The sequence below is a fragment of the Lactuca saligna genome, chromosome 8 (assembly GCF_052625555.1).
Source record: "Lactuca saligna cultivar CGN05327 chromosome 8, ASM5262555v1, whole genome shotgun sequence".
NCBI classification, from domain to species: Eukaryota; Viridiplantae; Streptophyta; class Magnoliopsida; order Asterales; family Asteraceae; genus Lactuca; species Lactuca saligna.
The window spans coordinates 44376594-44389904 of NC_136424.1; the positions used below are offsets into that span (position 1 = coordinate 44376594).

Sequence of the window (13311 nt, forward strand, 5' to 3'; positions counted from 1 at the left end):
TCGGTACACCCCGCGTACTATCGCCTTATCCGTCTGATGTACGAAGCCAGTTGTATCCGACCTGGAAGTCTTATCCGAACCATTACGCCCAGCGTAGGTCCGAGGTACGCCCAGCGTACCAAGGCCTCGCAGGCTATATAAAGGGTGCAGCTCCATTTTTCACAACAAATTCCATTCTCTCTCTAGTTCCTTTCTCTCTCTACAACCCCAAACCCCCCTAAACCCTAGATAAACCCCCTAGCACCCTAAGGAAGCCCTGAGGCTCCCGGAGTCCCGAGAAAAAGAAGTCTTTCGGTTTCGAAACGCTGTTTCAATTAAGTTCTAGTTTTCGATAATATTTGTTGTAAGTGAGCTACGCTTACGCAATTTTTAATATAGCTTTCAAATAATTATATGAATGTCATTAGGTCCTTAAAATAATTATTTGGGCTATTATTATGATTTATATTGAGTGTTATTAACGCTTATATAATAATAATAATAATAGTCAGACTATTAATTTGCTGCGGTTATCATTAGACTAAACCCTAGTGGTATCGATACTAGGTTTTATCAAAGGATAATCGTTTTGAGAGTATCGAAGAGCTGCCCGAGTGCTGAGTCACCACCTTTCAAGTGAGTGCATAGTTACTTTCAGCTTACACATAGATATGAAGTATTTTTTATATAAATTACGTGTTGTGTGTGCATATTATCTGAATACTTGCTATCTATGCTGGATGAACGTTTTTATACATATTTTCAATGATTTAAACTGTATATGTATTTTATATCTACGAAAATGTTAGGGTAAAACATGGGTAGATGTAATAGGTGATGTGTGATAAAATGATGAGAGGCCTCGATGTTGTTGTTGTTGATCCAGTCATCTAGCGGAGTATAGATGACGACCACAGACTCTTTTAGACAGTCTAGTGGAACGGTGGCAGGCTCGCAACCTGTAGGTGTTTGTGAATGATGTGTTCACTGGTGTACTCCATCCCCCACATGGTTGCCTTTAGGACATTTATTGCTGAGGAATCCCCTTAGCAGTAGTATCCATCCCGATGATGATCCTTAGGCTAGGTCCCTTATGGTAGGTGTTTAGGGACGTAAATTGAGGATAACGGGAACGGGTAATCGGGTTATTGTTGATTGATGAAATTAATAAACTTATTTATTGTGGGTTGAAAACCCTATGTGCTCACCAGGCTCTCAAGCCTGATTCACTCAGTTTTATGTATTACAGGTAGTGGCGCTTGAGCATAGATATGATGTTTGGACGAGGGATTAAGAATATAGGCCTGTAGATATGAAATAATGTAGTAAGGATTATATTGTACTGTCTAGGCTTTTGATCTGTACGAACATGACATCCTAAGTCTTTTAATGAAATACATTCCTATGGAAATGCTTTTGATAAATCTTTATCATATTTTGTTTTGGGAAAAAATCTGCAACACTTTTATTTAAAATGATACTCTGATTTTAAACAAAGCATAAACAAATTCGACCTTTTCTAGCAGTGATTTTGGGGATGTCACAGTTGGTATCAGAGCATTAGTTTAAGCGAACTAGGAATTTGTAGGATTTCTAGACTTAAACTTAGAATGCTAAGTGATGATTGTGAGGTGTGAGCACTATCTTATTTTAGGAATTATGCCGAAAATGCTTTTATGTGCTAAATGCTTTGTGCCTGATATGCTGTTAATTGTTCGGATCTATGGTCTATTGCCGACCGGATCTGGAAACCTTATGTGTTTAGGATTCTAAACGTACGAGTACGATATTAGAACTAGCATGTAAACGTTTCGGAGTAATAAGGACAATTTAAACAAAGATCTTAATTTACCTTATTTGGTGTATAGATCAAGATGGCAAGGACCCGTAGCGGAAACATGAACGCAAATGGAGATAGGAACCACCCCTAGTGGTTCAGCAAATACCTGTTGTTGAAGAAGTTGCACCTGAGCCAGTCACCATGGCTGGAGTTCAAGCCATGATTCATGCTATGCTAGCTGAACAAAGGGAAGAAATGAGACGGATGCTCCACGAAAATAGAGACGAACCTACCATACATGTTGAACCGACGGAGCCAATTCCTGAGCAATCTGAGGAGGGGAACTACATCCGCCAAGTGAGTCAAGTAGGGACTGAAGGTGAGCAAAGGGATGGCCCAGAAGGGAGAAAAAACAAGGATGGGCGGATGTACAAAAATTTCTTGGGTGCGAAACCACCAAGTCTCTTAGGAAGCCCAAATCCTGTTGAGATTACGGACTGGATCTCCAAGATGGAGATGGTGTTTGAGAGCTACGACTGCAGCGAGAAGCAGAAGACTATCTTCGATGTGCGATAGTTGAAAACTGGATTCTTGAGCTGGTGGAAGCTATTAGCAGATACAATGTCGCGAGGAGAAGCTCTAAAAATGTCATGGGATGAGTTCTTGGAACAACTGAAGGTGTAGTACTGTTCAGAGATAGATCGGATTAATTTGAACAATGAGTTCCAAAATTTGAAGAAGGGGAGAATGAGCATCGATGACTATGCTATTACATTTACGAAAAAGATGAAATTGTTTCCATACCTAGTGCCAACCGAACTTTCCAAAATTGAGAAGTTGGCAAACGGACTGTCGGCTGACTTTGGCCCAACAGTCAAGATGGCAACCACTCTGAAATCAATCGTTCGAGCAGCTAAGAACGTGGAGACCCAACAAAAGGAAAAAGGTCTGGAAAAGGCTGAGGTTAGTGAGAAACGGAAGTTCGATGGATCCTTGAAGTCCAACAAGAAGAGTAGATTCTCGAAGTCTGGTTCGAGAGGAGGAGGATCAGAAGCGAAGTGGTGTGACAAGTGCAAGAAGAAGCACTCTGGGAAGTGTGACGGAGTGGTCACTTGTTTTAAATGCGGAAAGCCTAGGCACTATGCCAATGAATGCACCCTCAACCAGAAGGCATGTTATGGGTGTAATGAAGAAGGGCACATTTTGAAGGACTGCCCGAAGAAGAAGGAGGCAGGAAGACCCAACATACCTCTGAAGCCGAAGGCGAGAGCCTTCCAGATGACGCTCGAGGCTGCAAAGGAGGTAGCAAACGTCGCTTCAGGTACCTTTCTTGTAAATGGTTTGCCTGCAAATATACTATTTGATTCCGGAGCCAACTACTCCTTTGTGTCGCATAAGTTTGGTGGGAAATTAGCATTGCCTATAGAAAAACTAGATAATGCCCTGATTATAGAAGTTGCAAGTGGCAAATTTGTACTTGTTAGTAATCGTATTAGGAACATAGTCATTGACCTAAACGGAAATGAATTCCACGAAGAGCTATTACCCATAGAGTTAAACAGTTTCGACATCGTTTTGGGTATGGATTGGCTTACCGCCAACGATGCTGAGATTCAATGCCGAAAAAAAATAGTAAGGGTAAACCCACCCGGAAAGGAATCATTTATGGTGTACGGGGACAAATGCAGAGTGAATTCTGGAATCATCTCCCTGATGAAAGCTAGTAAATGTTTGTACAAAGGATGTGCATCGTACTTGGCATTCGTAATCGATGCTAAGAAGGAGAAGAAAGAGGTGCAGAATATACTGGTTGTGTGTGATTATCCAGAAGTCTTTCCCGAAGATCTTCCCGGATTACCACCGGATAGACAAGTAGAATTTCGTATAGACTTGTTACCAGGAACAACACCGATAGCGAAAGCACCATACCGATTAGTACCGACGGAGATGAAGGAGCTCATGACGCAACTTCAGGAGCTGTTGGACAACGGTTTCATTCGACCTAGTTCATCACCCTGGGGAGCTCCGGTGTTAATCGTGAAGAAGAAGGACGGAAGTATCAGAATGTGTATAGACTACCGAGAGTTGAATAAGGCAATGGTGAAGAATAAGTATCCATTGCCGAGGATTGATGACCTATTCGATCAGCTGCAAGGTTCGAGCTACTTCTCAAAGATCGATCTTAGGTCAGGATATCATCAGCTGAAGTGAGAGATTAAGATATCGAGAAGACCGCATTCAGAACGATATATGGACACTACAAGTTCTTGGTTATGTTGTTTGGACTAACCAATGCTCCAGCAGCATTCATGGATTTGATTAATAGGGTTTGTAAACCATTCCTCGATAAATATGTGATAGTGTTCATCGACCACATTCTGATCTACTCGAAAAGCCAAGAGGAGCATGACAAGCATCTACGGGAAGTATTAGAAGTGTTGAAGAAGGAGAAGCTTTTTGAAAAATTCTCCAAATGCGACTTTTGGATACGGGAAGTCCAATTCTTGGGTCATGTTGTTAACCAGGAGGGAATAATGGTTGACCCCGCAAAGATCGAGGTTGTAATGAAGTGGGAACGTCCAAAGAGTCCCATTGAGATTCGAAGCTTTCTAGGATTAGCCGGATATTATCGACGATTTATCCAAGGCTTTTCTTCGATAGCCTCTCCATTAACAGCTTTGACCCATAAAGGAGCTACGTATACATGGAGTGAGAAACACGATGAGGCATTCGAGAAGCTAAAGAAGAAGTTATGTGAAGCACCGATACTTTCTCTACCCGATGGAGTTGAAGATTTCACGGTTTATCGTGATGCTTCTGGAGTCGGGTTGGGTTGTGTTCTAACCCAAAGAGAAAAGGTGATAGCATACGCATCTCGACAATTGAAAGAGCACGAAAAGAACTACCCCACTCACGATTTGGAATTGGCAGCAGTAGTTTTCGCTCTAAAGATATGGAGGCATTACCTCTACGGCACGAAGTGCAAGCTCTTCACTGATCGTAAGAGTCTCCAGTATCGCTTTACTCAGAAAGAGTTGAACATGAGGCAACGACGCTGGCTAGAACTACTCAAGGACTATGACTGTGAGATACTTTACCACCCAGGTGAAGCAAATGTTGTTGCTGATGCTCTCAGTTGGAAAGTCAACCTTGAAAGGAAAAGGCCAAGAGCGTTGAGAATCGAAGTCGTCTCGACGATTGTGGAAAGTATCAAGAAAGCCCAAGAAGAATATTTAGAGAAGAATGACCGAAAGGAAGAACGTTTGGGCAAAACGTTAGTATTCGGTACAAACAGTCGAGGATTGAAGGTATTCCAAAATCGGATTTGGGTACCTAAGACGGGAGGAATAAGAGATATTCTGATGGAAGAAGCACACAAGACCATGTACTCGATTCATCACGGTAGCACTAAAATGTATAGGGACCTAAAACTCTACTACTAGTGGCCGACGATGAAGCTCGATGTTGCGATGTATGTGGCCGAGTGCGTAACGTGTGTGAGGGTTAAGGCACAACATCAAAAGTCGTATGGTAGTTTAGAACCATTACCTGTACCCATGGGTAAATGGGAAGACATCACCATGGATTTTGTGACTAAACTGCCCAGGACGAAGAGCAGGCACGACATGATTTGGGTAGTCGTGGATCGTTTCACCAAGAGTGCACACTTCATAGCAACTAACGAGAAGTGGTCTATGGATAAGCTCGCAAATGCTTACGTGAAGGATATTGTAAGACTTCACGGTATCCCTCTTACAATTGTATCAGATCGTCATAGTCGTTTCACGTCGAGGTTTTGGAGGAGTCTGCAAGAGGAATTGGGTACGAAATTATGTTTGAGTACGGCTTACCATTCGCAAACTGATGGTCAGATCGAAAGAACGATTCAGACACTGGAAGATATGCTGAGAGCATGTACCCTCGAATTCCAAGGTAATTGGGACGAGCACTTACCTCTGGTAGAATTTTCCTACAACAATAGTTTTCACTCAAGCATCAAGATGGCACCTTATCGAGCCTTGTATGGACAGAAGTGTCGTACGCCGTCTTGTTGGCTTGAAGCCAGAAAGAAGCAGTTTATGGGCCCCGAGATAGTCCATAAGACTACTGAGAAGTTGAAGGTGATTAGGGAAAGAATGTTAGCGGCCTAGGATCGTCAGAAGAGCTATGCTGACAAGGAAATTGAAGCTTCCCACCCACTAGCCAAAAGCGAAACAAGGTTGATACCAGAGTCTCTAAAAAGTATATGGTATCCATTGGAATCAATGTTGAATCGCCCAAAAGAACCCCATACATCCACTCTATTAAAAAAAAGTGTAACAGTATTAGATCATCAGCATGGAGATAATCCCCAATCAAGATTGCAAGTGAATTCTAATGTTGTTAAACTCCTAAGATCTCCATGAGAAAGAACATGCACATCTTCAACCTCGAGGAGCTGAACTCCAATATTCCTTTAATTATTCAAACACTCCAAACACAAACTACACCATAGGGTTATTTTTTAGAGACCCTTACATGAATAGAACCGAGGCGAAACTTGGTTATAGACCAAGAAGACCGAGTATGCTCTATACATCCTTAGCCCTCGACATTATAACCAAACGAAATAGGCATGGAGAGAAAGATCGTGCGAGGATCCATGAACCCGGGGGACATTGTGGTGGTAACTGGATTTGATGTTATGATTTCAGATGACAGATGGGAAAACTATTAGCCTAGCATATATGCAAAGAAAAAGATCTTTGAAGCCTTTAAAATAATTGTTCGTGCTAGTAAAGCACAACAAACACACCACCAACAACAAAAAGACTTAGCCAATAACCTTGTTGCATTTTACTAGGCAAACTTCATCCAAGGTGTAAAGAAAGTTGACGATCTAAAGAAAGCACATCATTAGGTGGAAGAGATGGAAGAAAAAATGTAAAGAGAAAGAGAATCAATAGAAAAACCAAGAAGGTGATTCAAACTCAATTCCTACTCCAACTGATGTAAGAGATTCCAACAATGATGGCATTGAAGTGTAGCTTAGCGAAGAACCAATTTTCCAGGTTTCAAGCTCACCTTGATGAAGTAGAAGTCCAACAGAATAAGAACAATGATGTTTTCTCCATGTTCCTTGAAGATGATGAATCAAGTGCATCCCACCACTCTACCTCCAAGCCAAAGTCCAAAAATGTAATGACCCAAAAATCAAGGGTAAAAATTCCATTTTGATTATAGTCAAATACAATTGTTACTTAATCCAACCATTCAAAAACATTGCTTAATTAAAACATTTATCATAATTGTATCCCAAAATCACATAATGCGGAAAACATGGGTGTGTGCGCTGCGATCAAGCTGGGCCCTTCCTTTCCAAACCAACGATACCTGAAACCATAAACAAAACTATAAGCATGAAGCTTAGTGAGTTCCCCAGAGCATACCCCACATAATCCACACAATCCACATAACTGCATAAACCATATCAATTCACATAGGCCATATCAATCACTTAAGCCATATCAATCATATAAGCCATGCATGCAAACATATAAGGAAATCGTGGAAACCCTCTAAGGTCTTACTTCGAGTGCCATAGGAACACCCTCATTTTCGTAGCCCACTGTCATAGGAACCCCCTCATGGTCTTAACTACATGCCATGGGACCCCCCACATGGTCTTAACTAACTGCCATGGGAACACCCGTATGGTCTTAACTAATCAAAAAGAAATATCATACAACCCATATAAACCATACATACAAACATATGAACGTGCCATGGAATCCCTCCATGGTCTTACACCGGAAGCCATACGAACCCCCACATGGTCTTAGCCCACTATCATGGTAACCCCTACACGGTCTTAGCTTGGAATGCCATGGGAACCCCCCACATGGTCTTATATCCAACTGCCTTGGGAACACCCTGGGGTCTTTGTAAGCATCACAAAGTCAACTAACAAACCAAATACTACACAATCAATTGGCATACCACAGATAACTAATTCCCATGGGAACCCCCACATGGTCTTCACATAAATACATAATGTATCGATAGCATATTCGCAATAATCATTACAACTAAATAAATGGGCCGGACTTGGTGTCACACCCCAAAACCAAGAACGGCGGAAACGTTCTGGGGCGGAGGACATCATGTACAGTATCACAACAATGAATAATAGTAAACAAGCAACAACATCATCCATTGCATTAATAATATAATTTTAATACAAGTGTTCCGATGTGTTCAATAGACACTAAAGTATAGATCAAAATGAAAGATGAGTCTTGAACGAGCTCCATCTACTCTAAACCTTGCATCGGTACCTGTCTATTGTTGACCTCAGGATACAAGTTATTTCGAAAGGGAGTATCAGCTTTAAAGCTGGTGAGATCATAAGTATTTTAATGTCTATATTTGTAAAAATGTATTTGTAAGACTGTATTTGTAAGTATGAGTATGTAAAAGTTTTGAATAACCTAGAAAACTCTATGCTTTCTACTAAAAGTAGCCTTCTACCAAGGCATCTAGTATCTGACTGTGTCTCTGATAAGAGTGTGTATTTTCCCAAATCTGACTATCATTAACCAAAAATATACTATTTACATTACCGTTCAGCGTGTGAATGTTCACGAAGTGAATGTAATAGGGAAATAATATAATACTATAGTATTATAATAAGTGACTACTACTTTAATAACTACCTTAAACCAAATGAAATTTAAAGTACCATGTGATCGGCCTGTATCCTGCTGCCGACTCAATAGTAAAACGACGATGTAAGATGCCGTAAGAAATGACATTTGGCACCGGTAGACTTGCAAGTCCCACTATAGCGAGCAACAAGGTGTAGGATATTCAATCCAGTATAGATCTATACGCAAACGCATACGCTCCCCAATTAAGGAGATTATGGATACAAAAACGGTCATGGAGGGTAGTGTCATGTCCCGTTTAATGGCTCACATAACTTAATGTAATGTATATGTACTGTATGCTAGCTGTATTGTATGTTCTCCCTTTATCTAGCCTGTATGTTCTCTCTGTATAGTATTGTAATGTATTGTGTGTACTAGTTGTATTGTGTGCTCTCTCTCTCTAGCATGTATTGAAATGTACTGTGTGTACTAGTTGTATTGTGTTCTCTATATCTAGCAAGTATTGACTCATGCATGAACTGACTCTTTCTATGATTCATTGTTCTAGTATTAGTATTAGTAAAACCCTAAACTACGCCTATTGTAGTTTACTAGTAATATGACTTGTACGTATGAACATGGAAGTATATCCTTGCTACCCAAGGGTATTGAATTGACTGGAAGAACCTTTATGAATATATATGTACACATGATATATAACTAATATCTAAACGACCTTCGGACGGATGACCGATGCCCGAAAGCCACATCCCAACGAGGAAAATGAGATAAATCGAGCTAGCCTTCCTAAGTCTTTTAAACATTACTTATATAACTATACAAATCTAGGAATGCAATTGACAATATAAAAGTATAAAAGAAGTTTTGTAAAACCTTTGAAGAGTTTAAGAGCTAAGAAAGGATGACTTGATGACAATTTGTAAAACGGTTTGAAAGAAGTTTATTTGATAAGGGCAGTTATAAGTATAAGGAAACTTTTTTTTTGAAACACGATTGTAACGGAGTTTTGAAAAGAAACATTCAGTATGTAAGACAGTTTGATAAAGAGTTTTAAACATATAAAAACGTTTAAGAAAGTCATTTGAAGAAATATGTTTGGTAAAACAGTTAACGTATAGTAAATCCATTTGCATGCTAGTTATTAATCACATGTGATTGATATAATAATTAGCATGATTCAACCTGTATCCCCCCCCCCCCCATAAAGCAATTAAAAACATTTAAAAAGGTTAATTAAGGGGTATGAACTCACCTATAGTGAGCTGATCGGATGGAAGCGTCAGGTAAGTGCTTGGTGTCAAGTGAAGACTTAGACACGCACAATGAGCCTAGTTAACATATAATCAAACATATATGTATCTAATTAGTTAATTAATAACTAATTAATCAAGTTAAGACACCCTAGGTCATAGAAACACTTTGATTCAAATGCTACAGGTACAAAAGGGTTGCACCTATGGGTTGTATGGCATGGCATTGGAGTTTATGGCCCATGAACCACCCCTTTATGGAGTTTATGGCCCATGACCATTTCCCCATGAGTTTAGGGTTGTAAAATCGTGGTTCTAAGTGCCAAATTGTGTTTTGAGGTTTTACAAGTCATGATTGGGCATCAAATGATCAAGTCTAATCCTAAGGATAACATTAAGGGCACAATAACACTACCTAGTAGAGTTCACGGCCTAAGGACCCTTTCCTTAGGTGATTACGGACGTAAAACCCTATGGGGAGTTGTTTTTATTGTTTTTTAAAGTCTTAAACACTTTTAGGAAGGATCAAGGTTGGCATCCAAGACATAGGAAGGAGCTAAGGTCCAATTTACCACCTTGAAAGGGGTTTACGGCCCAAGATCATCCTTGGCCGTAAACTCCTTTGTTCTATAGTTTCTTCATGATTTTCAAGTGTTAAAGGGTCATACTAAGCATACAAGAAGCTATAGCAAGTGCACTTACAAGATCGGAGCTCAATTGGGTGTTTAAGGTCCAACAACACTAGTGTGTTCTTGGTGTTTTGAAGATCTAATGAAAATCAACAATTGAATGGATGAAATGATGTATAATGACTAGGAGATAGGTTATAACAACAAATCAAGTCAAGTAACACTTACATTTTCGTGAGATCAGGTGAAAGACGGGATGATAGTTGAGAGAGAATGCAGAGTAAACTTGAGGGTGGAAGTTGGAAATGGAGAGTTTGGGGAGTAAACTCCTTTTTAAGCCAGTGAGATTTCATCCCTAAGGGAGTTCACGGCCCAAACTCACTTAGTTTGGCCGCGAACACTAATCCAAGGCGTTGATTGTTCCATAGTTACCCTGATGTCCTAGAATTTAATTCCTTTATACCCGTTCATTTCGAGAATAATTATTAAAAATACTCAAACTGACTTTTCAATTGGCTAACAATTATTAGAAGGGTAATTGACTTTTAACTGAAGTGATTGACTGAACTGGATGGAAAATTTTGGGTTGTCATATCATCCCCCCGTTAGAGGGAATTTCGTCATGAAATTAGAATTTAGGTAAAGGAGTAGGTATGAAAAATCGAGCAAGGAGGTGGGGAAACTTCCTAATTGATTGGTTCTCGCGCTCATAAGTGAATTCGGGTCCTCGGTTGGTATCCCAACGAACCTTCACTAATGGGATGTGGCGTTGCTTCGTCTGCTTGACCTCTCGATCGATGGTCACTACGGTTCTTCCACGAAGGTGAGGATCTCATTGATCTCGATCTCATCGAGTGGGATTACGAGAGTCCTAACGAAAAGGTACATTTTCAAGTTCGAGATGTGAAGGGTAAAATGTACGTTACTGAGCTCGTGGTGTAGGTTGGGTTTGTGAGTTACAGGGCCGGTTCGGGCAAGAATCTTGGAGGTCCTAACTCTCTTGGATTTAGCTCTCCACGCTTTCCGAAGCGTATCAAGCCTTCCCAGAGTGAGACTTCCAAAAGGATTTGGTTTCTCACTTGGAATCCCTAAGGTTTCTTCCTCTTGCTTCTCTTCCCAATCAAGGGCTACTCCCTTCTAAGTCAAAGTCGTAAGAGGTTTCGTAATCCGCGAGGAGTTCTAAATTAACTACGATAGTAGGTCAGCGAGACCTAGAATTAGGCGAATTCTCGTCGATGTCTTCAGCGTTGACAAATTCTCAACGGTTTTGATTATTGAAAGGGTCCTCAAGAATTCCCACATCACTAATAGTGTGCTTTAGGAATTCGACTCTTCAATTTCCAAAACTCGTATTTGTAGAATTTCACGAAGAGTTTCTCTGATCGTAATGTTTCCATAGTTTGTTGTATATGCTCTTTATGATTTCCTTCTTACTATGAGAGTAGATAAGTAAGTCATTTATAAGGATAATGACGAACTGATCCAAATAAGAATGGCGTACCCTATTTACTAAGTTCATGAACACTACAGGCGTATTTGTCCTATCCGAGGGGTATTACTACGGACTCGTGGCGTCTGTATTGAGTTTTGGAATATTGTCCTCAGGACATCCTTCACTAACACTCTTAACTGGTGATATTCGGATCTTAGGTTCATTTCTGAAAGGTACATCGTTCCTTGCGGTTGGTCAACTGATTCATCTATGCGAGGTAGAAGGTAATGATTTCTAAGGGAAATCCTATCGAGGTCTGGACCACGAGGACTTCCCAAGGTGTTACCCATACTAGTACTTCTCTCGCTCAAGCACGCTTAACTGCGGAGTTCTGATGGGATACGATGCATTAGTGCTGGTATGATCGCAACCGTTGAAGTTTGTCTTCTTGAAGAATAAGACCGGAGCTCTGAAAGGTGAGGAGCTTGGTCTTCTCATTCTATTGTTGAGTAGCCGTTAAGTTGTCTGGACCGTTCTTGTATCTCCGTTGGTGTGTGACTGTAGGGAGGTCGGGTTACAGGAGTCGTATTGGGTTCTAAGTTTGTTCGCATGACGATACGATCACTCGTAGTCTTGGGCAGTCTCCAACCTGAAGTTCATGTTAGTAGTCATACTTGGCTCATCAATCATAGTCTTGTGTATAAAAGTCGTTTATAATTAAGATTGAAAAGGCAGTTGAGTAAATGATTCTTCCTGAACCTCACATCCCAACGAGGAAAAGAAGTTAAATTGGAATCATCATTTCTAAACCTGTAGAACCTTGATTATATACCACCCCTATGTATACATTCTTCAGCGATAGATCAATTGTATGGGTCTTTGGATTGAACTTGACGTACTGTACGAGTGGTACTTCGGTGTTCTGGAATGACGACTTCACTAGAAGGGAGATTTTGGATATAGAGATGTGCGTATGAAACTGGTATTGTGCGAATCGAATTGACTCTAGTTGTATAATAATATCGAACATACTTGAAAGTAAAGACACTAGATTTGAACATAAGGTGTTACAGACAAAACACAACAGCGCAACCCTTAACAGAGTTACAATACTTTAGATTTACTACAAGACTAATGTTGCGAACAAGGTATACTACAAAAGGCAAGTATACACAGCACGAGGGTCCCTTTACTGACGAAGACTCGAGTTGCACTAGTTTTAAACATGTTTTATGAGTCTGTTACAACGAACGCCTTAGATAATTTAACGAGGGTCCGGGGTAGTCTCTCCTGTGGCAGTGATCCTTAATATTTCCCCGTCTGCGCTGGAGTTTTTTGTTATTGGACAATTCTTCTTGAAGTGCCCTATCTCACCACATTGGTGACATATCGGGCTGGTACTAGCATCAGTAGTGGAAACGAGGTGTCGAGTCGGAGTTATGTGGACGTGGGTGATTTCGTTGTTCTTTCCTGTTGGAAAGTTCCTATGATAATGTCCTGTCCCACCACAACTATAGCAAACCTAGGTGGCTCCGGTGGTGGAGGTGGTTCTACATAAACGAGCAATGTGCCCCATCTTGTTGCAATTGTT

General features: G+C 40.6%; 1 pseudogene; it reads right to left on the minus strand.

Moving 5' to 3' along the window:
• Positions 1–12033: 12033 nt before the first annotated feature.
• LOC145013703 (5S ribosomal RNA) lies at positions 12034–12152 on the minus strand (annotated as a pseudogene).
• Positions 12153–13311: the final 1159 nt, after the last annotated feature.